The sequence below is a fragment of the Rana temporaria genome, chromosome 13 (genome assembly GCF_905171775.1).
Source record: "Rana temporaria chromosome 13, aRanTem1.1, whole genome shotgun sequence".
NCBI lineage: Eukaryota > Metazoa > Chordata > Amphibia > Anura > Ranidae > Rana > Rana temporaria.
Genome location: NC_053501.1, coordinates 14,378,493 through 14,392,677, shown reverse-complemented (window position 1 = coordinate 14,392,677; position 14,185 = coordinate 14,378,493).

Genomic DNA, 14,185 nt, shown 5'->3' with positions numbered 1-14,185 from the left:
GCGACGTGGCTCCCAAACAAAATTGGCGTCCTTTTTTTCCCACAAATAGGCCCTGTACACATGAGAGGATATCCGCTGAAAACGGTCCGCTGGACCGTTTCCAGCGGATAAATCCTCTGGCGGATTTGGATCTGATGGCTGTACACACCATCAGATCGAAATCTGTGCGGAATACATCCGCGGTGACGTGTCGCGCCGTCGCCGCGACGATGACGTGGCGACGTGCGCGACGCTGGAAGGTAAATACTTCCACGCATGCGTCGAATCATTACGACGCATGCGAGGGATGGGAGCGGACGGACTGATCCGGTGAGTCTGTACAGACAACCGGATCAGTCCGCTGGACTGGATTCCAGCGGATAGATTTTGTAGCATGCTAAGAAATTTTTTTCCGCTGGGAATCCGTCGGCTGTATTTTTATCCGCCGGGAAATGTCCGCTCGGACGTACACACGACCGGATCTATCTGCTTGAACTGATCCGCGGATCAATCCCAGCGGATAGATCCAGTCGTCTGTACAAGGCCATAGAGATTTCTTTTGGTGGTATTTGATCACCTATGCGGTTTTTATTTTTTGCGCTCAGTTTAGGCCGATACGTATTCTTCTACATATTTTTCATTAAAAAAAATCGCAATAAGCGTTTATTGATTGGTTTGCGCAAAAGTTATAGCGTTTACAAAATAGGGGATAGTTTTATTGCATTTTTATTAATATATTTTTTTTACTAGTAATGGCGGCGATCAGCAATTTTTATCAGTACTGCGACATTATGGCGGACACTTCGGACACATTTTTGGGACCATTGGCATTTTTATAGCGATCAGTGCTATAAAAATGCATTGATTACGATAAAAATCCCACTGGCAGGGAAGGGGCGAGGAAGGGGTTAAGTATGTTCCCTGGGTGTGTTCTAACTGAAGCGGAGGGGGGGGGGGGGGGCTGACTGGGGGAAAGGACTAATCGCTGTTCATACATCTGTAACGAGCAATCGGGGGTGCCCGGCGGCGATCATGCGCGCCGGAATCAGGGACGAGCGGGGGGCACGCGCCCCTATTGGCTGCTGGGAGAGATGACATATAGCTACGTGATCTCGCCCAGCAGAGCCGACCTGCTGGGCGCCCCCTAGTGGCATGGGGCCCTCAAGCAGTGCCTGAGTGCCCGAATGGTCAGTCCGCCCCTGGTCAATGGTATAACACACCAGAATGGACCAGAAAAGGTGTAGCATTGCTATCGGTGCGCTGTATGGTGACACACTTTATTGCATTGTTGCGTTGCATCACATGGCCATTGATAAGGTGCGTCGGGGTTCCTATCAGATTTCAACGTGTGAGATAGCGAAATGCATTAGTGTTAATAAACATCCAACAATCCTTGGAATTCATAAAGATTGTCACACAGATTCTGCAAAGTGTTTGTCATGTGTTTAAAAGTGGTGAAGAATATGCTAAATTCATATCTCTGTGCAGAAGTTGTACATGAATTCAGCTTGCGCTGCGTCACTTTTGGAACGCATGAGAGACACTTTTGCAGAATCGTTTTTTTATCTCTGTACACCAAAAAAGAGTTGGTCTTTATTAGCTCCACTTTGACACTTGGTGCATTTTAGAACAACCTAAGTTTGGCGCCGGAGTCGCTTTTAGAACCAAAAGTGTTGCACATGCGTTATGTGTTTGAAGAAATACACAAACAAAAGGGAATAAAGTCAGAAAAGTTTAACTCATCAACTTTATTGAATCCCCCCCAATATCTTCTCCTTTAAAGCGGAGGTCCACCAACCCAAAAAATATTAAGTGCCAGCAGCTACAAATACTGCAGCTGCTGACTTTAACCACTTCCCGACCGCAGCACGAAGATATATGTCGACAGAATGGCACGGCTGCGCAAATGGGCGTCACTTGCCACATGCCACCAGATGTAGATTGCCACAGTCACTTGCCACATGCCACCAGACACAGATTGCTACATGCCACCAGATGCAGATTGCCACCAGATGCAGATTGCAGACGATACCAGATGTAGATTGCCACCAGATGCAGATTGCACATGCCACCAGATGCAGATTGCCACATGCCACCAGATGCACATGCTGCCAGATGCCAACTGCCGCATGCCACAGTCACATGCCACCAGACCAGATGCAGATTGCCACCAGATGCAGATTGCCACAGTAACTTTCCACATGCCTCCAGATGCAGATTGCCACCAGATGTAGATTGCCACAGTCACTTTCCACATGCTACCAGATGTAGATTGCCACAGTCACTTGCCACGTGCCACCAGATTCAGATTGCCACAGTCACATGCCACCAGATGTAGATTGCCACATGCCACCAGATGCATATTGCCACCAGATGTAGTCACTTTCTAGATGCCACTGGATGCAGATTGCCACAGTCACTTTCCACATGCCACCAGATGCAGATTGCCACCAGATGCAGATTTCCACAGTCACTTGCCACATGCCACCAGATGCAGATTGCCACCAGATGTAGAGTGCCACAGTCACTTTCCAGATGCCACTAGATGCAGATTGCCACAGTCACTTTCCACATGCCACCAGATGCAGATTGCCACCAGATGCAGATTGCCACAGTCACTTGCCACATACCACTAGATGCAGATTGCCATAGACACCTGCCACATGCCACCAGATGTAGATTGCAATAGTCACTTGTCACATGCCAACAGATGCAGATTGCCACATGCCACCAGATGCAGATTTCACATGGCACCAGATGCAGATTGCCACATGCCACAGTCACATGCCACCAGATGCAGATTGCCATATGAAACCAGATGCAGATTGCCACCAGATGCCGATTACCACAGTCACTTTCCATATGCCACCAGATGCAGATTACCATAGTCACATGCCACCAGATGCAGATTGCCACCAGATGTAGATTGCCACAGTCACTTGCCACATGCCACCAGATGCAGATTGCTACATGCCACCAGATGCAGATTGCCACATGCCACCAGATGCACATGCTGCCAGATGCCAACTGCTGCATGCCACAGTCACATGCCACCAGATGCAGATTGCCACCAGATGCAGATTGCCACAGTAACTTTCCACATGCCACCAGATGCAGATTGCCACCAGATGTAGATTGCCACAGTCACTTTCCACATGCTACAAGAGTGCAGATTGTCACAGTCACTTTCCACATGCCACCAGATGCAGATTGTCACAGTCACTTTACACATGCCACCAGATACAGATTGCCACAGTCACATGCCACTAGATGCAGATTGCCACATGCCACCAGATGCAGATTGCCACCAGATGTAGATTACCACAGTCACTTGCCACATGTCACAAGATGAAAATTGCCACCAGATGTAGCTTGCCACAGTCACTTGCCACATGTCACCAGATGCAGATTGCCACAGTTACTTGCCACATGCCACCAGATGCAGATTGCCACCAGATGCAGATTGCCACAGTCACTTGCCACATGCCACCAGATGTAGATTGCCACAGTCACTTGCCACATGCCACCAGATGCAGATTGCCACCAGATGCAGATTGCCACAGTCACTTGCCACATGCCACCAGATGTAGATTGCCACAGTCACTTGCCACATGCAACCAGATGTAGATTGCCATAGTCACTTGCCACATGCCACCAGATGTAGATTGCCATAGTCACTTGCCACATGCCACCAGATGTTGATTGCCAAAGTCACTTGCCACATGCCACCAGATGCAGATTGCCACATGCCACCAGATGCCGACTGCCACATGCCACAGTCACGTGCCACCAGATGCAGATTGCCACAGTCACTTTCCACATGCCACCAGATGCAGATTGCCACCAGATGTAGATTGCCACAGTCACTTGCCACGTGCCACCAGATTCAGATTGCCACAGTCACATGCCACCAGATGTAGATTGCCACATGCCACCAGATGCAGATTGCCACCAGATGTAGATTGCCACAGTCACTTGCCACACGCCACCAGATGCAGATTGCCACCAGATGTAGAGTGCCACAGTCACTTTTCAGATGCCACTAGATGCAGATTGCCACAGTCACTTTCCACGTGCCACCAGATGCAGATTGCCACCAGATGCAGATTGCCACAGTCACTTGCCACATGCCACCAGATGCAGATTGCCACCAGATGTAGAGTGCCACAGTCACTTTCCTGATTCCACTAGATGCAGATTGCCACAGTCACTTTCCATATGCCACCAGATGCAGATTGCCACCAGATTGCCACCAGATGTAGATTGCCACAGTCACTTGCCACATGCCACCAGATGCAGATTGCCACCAGATGTAGAGTGCCACAGTCACTTTCCTGATTCCACTAGATGCAGATTGCCACAGTCACTTTCCATATGCCACCAGATGCAGATTGCCACCAGATTGCCACCAGATGTAGATTGCCACAGTCACTTGCCACATGCCACCAGATGCAGATTGCCACAGTCACTTGCCACATGCCACCAGATGTAGATTGCCATAGTCACTTGCCACATGCCACCAGATGTAGATTGCAATAGTCACTTGTCACATGCCAACAGATGCAGATTGCCACATGCCACCAGATACAGATTGCACATGGCACCAGATGCAGATTGCCACATGCCACCAGATGCAGATTGCCACCAGATGCCGATCACTTTCCATATGCCACCAGATGCAGATTACCACAGCCACATGCCACCAGATGCAGATTGCCACAGTCACTTGCCACATGCCACCAGATGTAGATTGCCACAGTCACTTGCCACATGCCACCAGATGCAGATTGCCACATGCCACCAGATGCAGATGCCGCATGCCACAGTCACATGCCACCAGATGTAGATTGCCACCAGATGCAGATTGCCACCAGATGTAGATTTCCACAGTCACTTGCCACATGCCACCAGATGCAGATTGCCACCAGATATAGATTGCCACAGTCACTTGCCACATGCCACCAGATGCAGATTGGCAACAGATGTAGATTACCACAGTCACTTGCCACATGCCACCAGATTCAGATTGCCACAGTCACATGCCACCAGATGTAGATTGCCACCAGATGCAGATTGCCACCAGATGTAGATTGCCACAGTCACTTGCCACATGCCACCAGATGCAGATTGCCACCAGATGTGGATTGCCACAGTCACTTGCCACATGCCACCAGATGCAGATTGCCACCAAATGTAGAGTGCCACAGTCACTTTCCAGATGCCACTAGATGCAGATTGCCACAGTCACTTTCCACATGCCACCAGATGCAGATGGCCACCAGATGTAGATTTCCACAGTCACTTGCCACATGCCACTAGATGCAGATTGCCACAGTCACTTGCCACATGCCACTAGATGCAGATTGCCACTGTTACTTGCCACATGCCGCCAGATGCAGATTGCCACAGTTACTTGCCACATGCCACCAGATGCAGATTGCCACAGTCACTTGCCACATGCCACCAGATGCAGATTGCCACAGTCACTTGCCACATGCCACCAGATGTAGATTGCCATAGTCACTTGCCACATGCCACCAGATGTAGATTGCAATAGTCACTTGCCACATGCCACCAGATGCAGATTGCCACATGCCACCAGATGCAGATTGCACATGCCACTGTCTCCTGCCTCCTAGATGCAAATTGTCACTAGGCACAGTAAGTTCCACCTGAGAGAGAACATTGGTGATGCGGGGCGGGGATGATGTCATCTCTCTGCTCACCTGCTTCATCCCTAACAGTGTAGCGGCTCGGCTGTGTTGGCGGAAGTGCGGTGATGGCGGCGATCTCTCTGCTCGCCAGCCGCCGCTGCACCTCAGCGCAGACTTCATGGCCCGCCGGTAAACAGGCTGCGGCCCGGGGGTTGGAGACCCCTGTTTTGGCCAATACTATTTTTGTTATTATTATCATTTACATATTTATATATGTAGCACACCCCCCTAGGGACTGCTGATGTACTCGCATCCCCCACCTTGCACAGCCAGGCACACTAAATTTTCACAAGCACTCCAGAGTCAATCCGTGACATTGTTTTTGTTATTTATTGAGAGTTAATAACTTGGGTAGGGGTGGGAAGTTATGGGATGCCCACTTGACTTCTGCAAAACTTTCAGCAAAAACTTCAGGGACATCTTCCTATATATCTATATACAGTCTCCTTTACTTTCCTCCTGCACACACAAGGTCTGGTTGTCCTTGTAAGAAATAAAGGTGATGGCTCAGTGCGTCACCCGTGCCCCAGGAAGACGTCACGTATGACGAAACATGTAGGGCGGTGCTACACGCTGACGTCATTATGCTACATGTGACCCCCGGAACACGGGTGTTTTTTAGTATAGCTTGCCGGCTGTTTTTTTTATGCTTTATGCTGGTAAAACTGCTTGTTTTTTTTAGCAATAGTAAATTTTTTAATATTACTACACTATTGGACATTTCTGTCTTTTTGCACTGGTGACTTTTGGTCAGAGTGCACACCACCAGAGCGGATTCTCTGCTTCTTCCAATCGGGACACCGTGGAGGATTTCTAGCTGTATCAGGAGGATTCCAGGGACCATTAGACCCCGCAGAGGGCTAAATCTGCTGGCGTGGGAGGAATAGTGCCCCATCATTGGTGTCAGTGGAAGGAATATTGCCCTATCATTGCTATCAATAAAAGGAATAGTGTCCCATCATTGGTGTTAGTGGAAGGAATAGTGCCCCATCATTGGTGTCAGTGGAAGGAATAATGCCCCATCATTGGTTTCAGTGAAAGGAATAGTGCACAATTGATGGTATCAATGGGAGGAATAGAGCCCCATCATTGGTATCAGTAGAAGGAATATTGCCCTATCATTGGTATCAGTAAAAGGAATAGTGTCCCATCATTGGTGTTAGTGGAAGGAATAATGCCCCATCATTGGTATCAGTGGAAGAATAGTGCCCCATCATTGGTATCAGTGGGAGGAATAGTGCCCCATCATTGGTATCAGTGGAAGAATAGTGCCCCATCATTGGTATCAGTGGGAGGAATAGTGCCCCATCATTGGTGTCAGTGGGAGGAATAGTGCCCCATCATTGGTGTCAGTGGGAGGAATAGTGCCCCATCATTGGTGTCAGTGGGAGGAATAGTGCCCCATCATTGGTATCAGTGGGAGGAATAGTGCCCCGTCATTGGTGTCAGTGGGAGGAATAATGCCCCATCATTGGTGTTAGTGGAAGGAATAGTGCCCCATCATTGGTGTCAGTGGAAGGAATAATGCCCCATCATTGGTGTCAGTGGGAGGAATAGTGCCCCATCATTGGTGTCAGTGGGAGGAATAATGCCCCAAGGGTCGGATTAAGGCAGGCAAAGTGCCACAGTTAGTTACAACTGATCCATATCAGTGACCAGAATGATATTTGCAGAACTCCGAGGACCAATCCTGAGAGCGGGAATTCCTGGAGAAGGGATATAATAAGAAACCATGAGAGTCATTGTATTCTTCAGACTGTACACCGGGGGGAGCTGTTGTTATTCTTTTTCTATTGAATTCTATAGCATTTAGAGCCGTCGCCTCCTTCTCTAAAATAATTATTATATATACGCCAACCTCCCATCCACCGCCTGAGCTCAGAGCTACACAACCCCCAACATTAAAGGGTAACTCCACTCATGTGGGAAAAAATATAACATTTACAGTTACTCCACAAGCCAATCATTTGAATGGGCGGAAATCGCACTAGGTGGAATCTAAAGTAGTTCATGCATTATTTCTAAAAACGCACAGCAACCGGATCATGGGGTACTGGGCTCTATCAGACGTGCTGCAGCTTCTAGTGCACAAGCTCGCAGTGTGCAGTGAAATCAGAGAAAGCCGTTTCATTCCAGGAGAGGACAACTGTGCAAGACTGGAGGGGTGTCCGGGCGGGAGGAGGGGGGGATAGGGCTGTCTTAATGAGAGGGCACACCTGGGCACTGCCCAGAGGCCCCAGCTGCACCGGGGCCCCTGCACTATCCCCAAAGCAGCTGTCCGAGTACAGCCCTGAGGCTGTAGTCGGCTTCCTAAAGCTCATCCTCGGGACGTACCGGCCGTACGTCCGAGGATAAGACTGACAGGCGTCTCAGCCAATCAGGTAACCTGATTGGCTGAAGCGTCATCGAGGGTGGGACGAGGGACATCGAGGGACGTAGAAGCCATAAAGGTAAGTGCCAGGAGGGGTACTGGGCACGGTGGCTACAAGTGGGGGCACAGTGGCAACAATTGGGGGCACAGTGGCTACAATTGGGGGCACAGTGGTGACAATTGGGGGCACAGTGGCAACAATTGGGGGCACAGTGGCAACAATTGGAGGCACAGTGGCGACAATTGGGGGCACAGTGGCTGTGTTTGATGGCATAGTGGTGACAATTGATGGCACAGTAGCTGCGTTTGATGGTATGGCACAGTGGCTGTGTTTTGATGGCATGGCACGGTGGCTGCGTTTTGATGGCATGGCACAGTGGCTGCGTTTTGATGGCACAGTGGCTGTGTTTTGATGGCACAGTGACTGCATTTGAAGTGAGGCTCCAATTGTTTTTTTTTTTTCTTTCGTTTGCGCCCCCCCAAAAATGTTGAGCACCAGCCGCCACTGCTTGGCTGACCTCTGCAAATCTCGGGAACAAAGTCTTTCCGAGGTTTGCCGAGGTCGGCTGAGGTGACCTTGGGACTTTTCAGGCCGTTTCCGAGGCTCTCCGGTGCCCCCCCCCGCCTCTGGCCGCACGCGGTATTGCATGCAATTGAAGTCAATGCGGAACTAATTATTTTCGTTTCCATTGACTTCAATGGGGAAACTTGCTTTGATATGCGGGTGCTTTGGATTACGAGCATTCTCCTCGTATTCCTAGGTTCCACTGTACAAGTATATAGATCAGCCCATAATGAGGGACACATGAGGAGGAATGAGGGACAGAGGGACTTTGCTTCAGATCAGGGACAGTCCCTAGAAATCAGGGACAGTTCAGAGCTGTGTAACTTTACTTACCAGCTCTGACGGGTTACCTAATCTGAAGGAGGGCGCTGTGGGCGGGGCAGACTGTACGCCGCCACGTGCTGACGTCACATGGGTAGGGTTGCCACCTTCTGTTTAAGCCAAACCCGAACATTTTAGTGGCCTGCGACACTTTTGGGTGCGCCAAGGAGAGCAAAATGTGGGTATGGCCAAATTGCTCTTCCTGATATCTTGCCCCCCTCCAGTGATGCCGATCCTGCCCCCCAGTCACCCGCAGCTCCTGGACGGCAAAAGATTTGTGTGTGACTATCTTGGTTACTTGGCCACACAGCCCGGTCTGAATAATTAGGTAGATTCAGGTAGAGGCGCGCTATTTTGCGGCGGCGTAGCCTAGCGTGTTTACACTACGCCGCCTTAAGTAAGAGAGGCAAGTACATGATTCTCAAAGCACTTACCTCCTTACTTAGGGCGGCGTAGTGTAAATACGGCGGGCGTAAGGGCACCTAATTCAAATGTCTTGGAGGGGGGCGTGTTTTATGGTAATGAGGCTTGACCTCACGTTTTTGACCTTTTTTTTATACACTGCGCATGCGCCGGGCGCCTACATTTCCCAGGGCGCATTGCGGCTAAGTACGCCGTACGGGCCTATTGATTTCGACGTGGATGTAAACGACGTAACTCCCGATTCGCGAACGACTTACGCAAACAAAGTAAAAAATTCGAACCTCGTGGCGGGAACGGCGGCCATACTTTAACATTGTTATTCCACCTCATAGGTGGAATAACTTTAGGCCTGTAAAGGCCTTACGGAAACGGCGTAAATCGACTGCGGCGGCGTACATTCATGAATCGGCGTACAAACTCATTTACATAATCTACGCCGGCCGCAATGGAAGCGCCACCTAGCGGCCATCAGAAAAATTGCAACCTAAGATATGCCGGCGCAAGCCGTCGTATCTTAGATATGTTTAAGCGTATCTCTGTTTGAGCATACGCTTAAACATACGGCGGCGTAGATTCTGAGTTAGGCCGGCTTATCTACTGATAAGCCGGCCTAACTCTACCTGAATCTACCTACATGTGTCTGGGTTTCAGTCCGCCTGAAACCAAGACACATGATTCAAAACCCGAACTGTCCAGGTGAATCCTGGACAAGTGGCGACCCTACACGTGAATTAGATCCCGCTGTTCTGTCAGATTTGGTGACCTGTCAGATTTGGTAACGGAAACGGAAGTGACGTTCCATCACGGCCATCTTGGTACACCCCGCACTCCTCCACAGTAGGCGCACAGTCTGAAGTCGCCAAGGGGACATCTTGTTACACCCACTGAAGTCTTGCATTTCACACTTATTTTTACCAGTAAACGGAGCTTATATAGTGAATTGCAGAATTTAAAAATCCGTCTGACTGTTTAAATGTTGAATTTTAAAAGCAGCGGCAACGGCAAGCTGGCTGATCTCACACATTGGTTAATCTGACACCACTGCTTTTCAAATTAAACATCAAAACAGTCAGACGGATTTCTAAATCCTGAATTTCACTATATAAGCTGAGGAAAAATAAGTATGGAAATACAAGACTTCGGTGGGTGTAAAAAGATGTCCGCTTACCGCCTTCACACTGTATCCTTACTGTGGACGAGTTTAGGGTGTACCAAGATGGCCGCGACGAAACGTAACTTCCGTTGTAGTTTTTGACGGGTAATCTGAAAGAACACACCGCCTCACTTCCTCTCCCGCTGCACCTCCCCTTCCGGCGCCTGTGACGTCAGACTGGGGTGTCCTGGCGGTGGGGTGTTCGGGCCTCCCTACGCCGCTCTCCTCCGGAGCCCGGACCTGCGCTGAGGGTGAGACTCCCCCCGTGTGTGTGACTTTCCCCGGAGGAGGAGGACCGGCTCCGGTATAGTGGGGGGGAGGGTGTGTCAGATCGGGGGTGCTGGGAGAAGATGGGAGCATTGAGGAGCCCGGAGGTGATACCAGACAATGGGGTGCCGGGAGGAGATGAGCTTGTTGGAATGAAGGGAAATAAGATGCTGGAAGATGGGGTGATGGGATGCCAGAAGGGGGGGGGGGGAATTGGGGTGTCATGAGATGATGTGCCAGAAGATGGGAGGTGATGGGGTATTGGGGTGCTTGGAGATATAGGGGGTAAAGGGGTGCTGGAAGATTGGGGTTCCGGGAGAAGATAAGGTTGTTGGAATAAAGGGAAATAAGATGCTGGAAGATGGAGAGTTTGGGTACCAGAAGATGGGGGGGGGGGGTGGTAATTGGGGTGTCATGAGATGATGTGCCACGAGATGGGGGCAATTAGAGTGTCATTAGATGATATGCCAGGAACTGGGGGAATTGGGGTGTCATGAGATGATTTGCCGGAAGATGGGGGGATTGGGGTGTCATGAGATGATTTGCCGGAAGATGGGGGAATTGGTGCCATGAGATTGGGGGGGGGGATTGGGGTGTCATGAGATGGGGGGGGGGGTGATATGCCAGAAGATGGGGGAATTGGTGCCATGAGATGGGGTGTCATGAGATGATGTGCCATGAGATGGGGTAATTAGGGTGTAATGAGATGATATGCCAGAAGATGGGGGAATTGGGGTGCCAGGAGATGTGCCATGAGATGGGGGATTTGGGGTGTCATATGATGTGCCATTAGATGGGGGGGGGGGGTTGGGGTGTCATGAGATGATGTGTCATGAGATGGGGGCAATTAGGGTGCCATGAGATGGGGGAATCGGGGTGCCAGGAGATGATATGCCAGAAGATGGGGGAATTGGGGTGCCAGGAGATGTGCCATGGGATGGGGGATTTGGGGTGTCATATGATGTGCCATGAGATGGGGGGGGGGGGTTGGGGTGTCATGAGATGATGTGTCATGAGATGATGTGTCATGAGATGATGTGCCAAAAGATGGGGGAAGCGTGGTGCCAGGAGATGATATGCCAGAAGATGGGGGGGAATTGGGGTGTCATGAGATGTGGGGGGAATTGGGGTGTCATGAGATGTTCCCTGAGATGGGGGAATTGGGGTGCCAGGAGATGATATGCCAGAAGATGGGAGAATTGGGGTGCCAAGAGATGTGCCATGGGATGGGGGATTTGGGGTGTCATATGATGTGCCATGAGATGGGGGGGGGGGGGTTGGGGTGTCATGAGATGATGTGTCATGAGATGATGTGCCAAAAGATGGGGGAAGCGTGGTGCCAGGAGATGATATGCCAGAAGATGGGGGGGATTTGGGGTGTCATGAGATGTGGGGGGAATTGGGGTGTCATGAGATGTTCCCTGAGATGGGGGAATTGGGGTGCCATGAGATGATATGCCAGAAGATGGGGGGGAATTGGGGTGCCATGAGATGATATGCCAGAAGATGGGGGTGAATTGGGGTGTTATGAGATGGGGGGAATTGGGGTGCCATGAGATGATGTGCCATGAGATGGGGGGAATTGGGGTGCCATGAGATGGGGGGAATTGGGGTGCCCTGAGATGATGTGCCATGAGATGGGGGGAATTGGGGTGTCATGAGATGTGCCATGAGATGGGGGGAATTGGGGTGCCATGTAATGATATGCCTGAAGATGGGGGGGAATTGGGGTGCCATGAAATGGGGGGGGGGGGGGAATTGGGGTGCCATGAGATGATGTGCCAGAAGATTGGGTAATGGGAGGTTACAGGGGAATTGGGGTGCTCGGAGATATAAGGGGTGCTCAGAGATGGTAAGATGCTGGAAGATGGTGTGTCTGAAGATAATAGCAGCGTTTGGGTACCAGGAGCATATAAAATGCCAAAAATGGGGTACTGGAAGATTGGGGTTCCGGAGAAGATGAGGTTGTTGGAATAAAAGGAAATAAGATGGGGTGACGAGGGTATTGGGGTGCTATGAGATGCCAGAAGATGGGTGTATTGGGGTGCCAGATGTGCCATGAGATGGGGGAATTGGGGTGCCAGAAGATTGTGTGATGGGAGGTGACAAGGTAATTGGGGTGCTTGGAGATATAGGGGGTGAAGGGGTGCTCGGAGATGGTAAGATGCCGGAAGATGGCGTGTCTGAAGATGATGGTGATGTTTGGGTACCAGGAGTGTATAAGATGGCAAAAAAAGTTTGGTGTTCCGGGAGAAGATGAGGTTGTTAGAATGAAGGGAAATAAGATGCTGGAAGATGGGGTGATGGGAGGTTTTGAGGTGCCAGGAAGTGATATGCCAGAAGATGGGATGTTGGCAGATTGGGAATCAGAGACATTTGGGTTTCAGGGGATAAGGTGCCCAAATATGGTAAGATGGCAGGGACATTGGGGTGCAAGCAGGGGATAAGATGCCAAAATTGAGTGCTGGAAGATTGGGGTGTCGGACGCTGCGGTGGAGGGAGATGGCGGGGGCGCTGCGGTGGAGGGAGATGGCGGGGGCGCTGCGGTGGAGGGAGATGGCGGGGGCGCTGCGGTGGAGGGAGATGGCGGGGGCGCTGCGGTGGCGGGAGATGGCGGGGGCGCTGCGGTGGCGGGAGATGGCGGGGGCGCCAGGGCTGTGGAGTCGGAGTCGAGGAGTCGGAGTCGGGGGAAATTTTGGGTACCTGGAGTCGGAGTCGGCAAACAATGCACCGACTCCGACTCCTACTAAATTTAGATTGGAATTAAAAAAAAAAAAAAGCAAGTTTAAATGTCCCAATTCACAAAAAGTTATAATTAATGACTTCTCTACTGTAAGAATAAAGACCAATGCATGCAGTGCCTCACGTAACCGCAAAACGAACACGTTAAGTGACCGTGAAGAAGCATGCTTTTCATGTGCTTCACTATATGGCACGCAACGCACAACTAGGAGCTGCAATACTTATACTTTCCATAGTGTTGTGTTCTGCTTTTACAGGGAACGCATGTTAGAGAAGCAGTAAGTGTCCAAATAAAAAAATTCCAACAGGAGTTTTATAAAGCACTAAACGAAGTTGAAAAGTATGATCGCTCATCAAAACTTACTGTTGAAGAAGCCATCCTTGTTTATCCAGAGATCGTTAGTGATGTGGCCAGAATAGTTACTGCAATGCCACCCACCCAAGTCAGTGTCGAAAGATTATTTTCAGCCCTAAAAATAATAAAGTCTGACTTAAGAGACTCTATGAAAGAGGATCTGGCAGAGGCAATTCTCTTCCTTAGAACTCTACATTGAATTGATTTGCATTTGCTAAGCCTAGAACTACATTTCAAGATTAATATAAACCATTTCTAGGTTTTGCAGATTTTGTTTTTGGTTCATTATAGATGA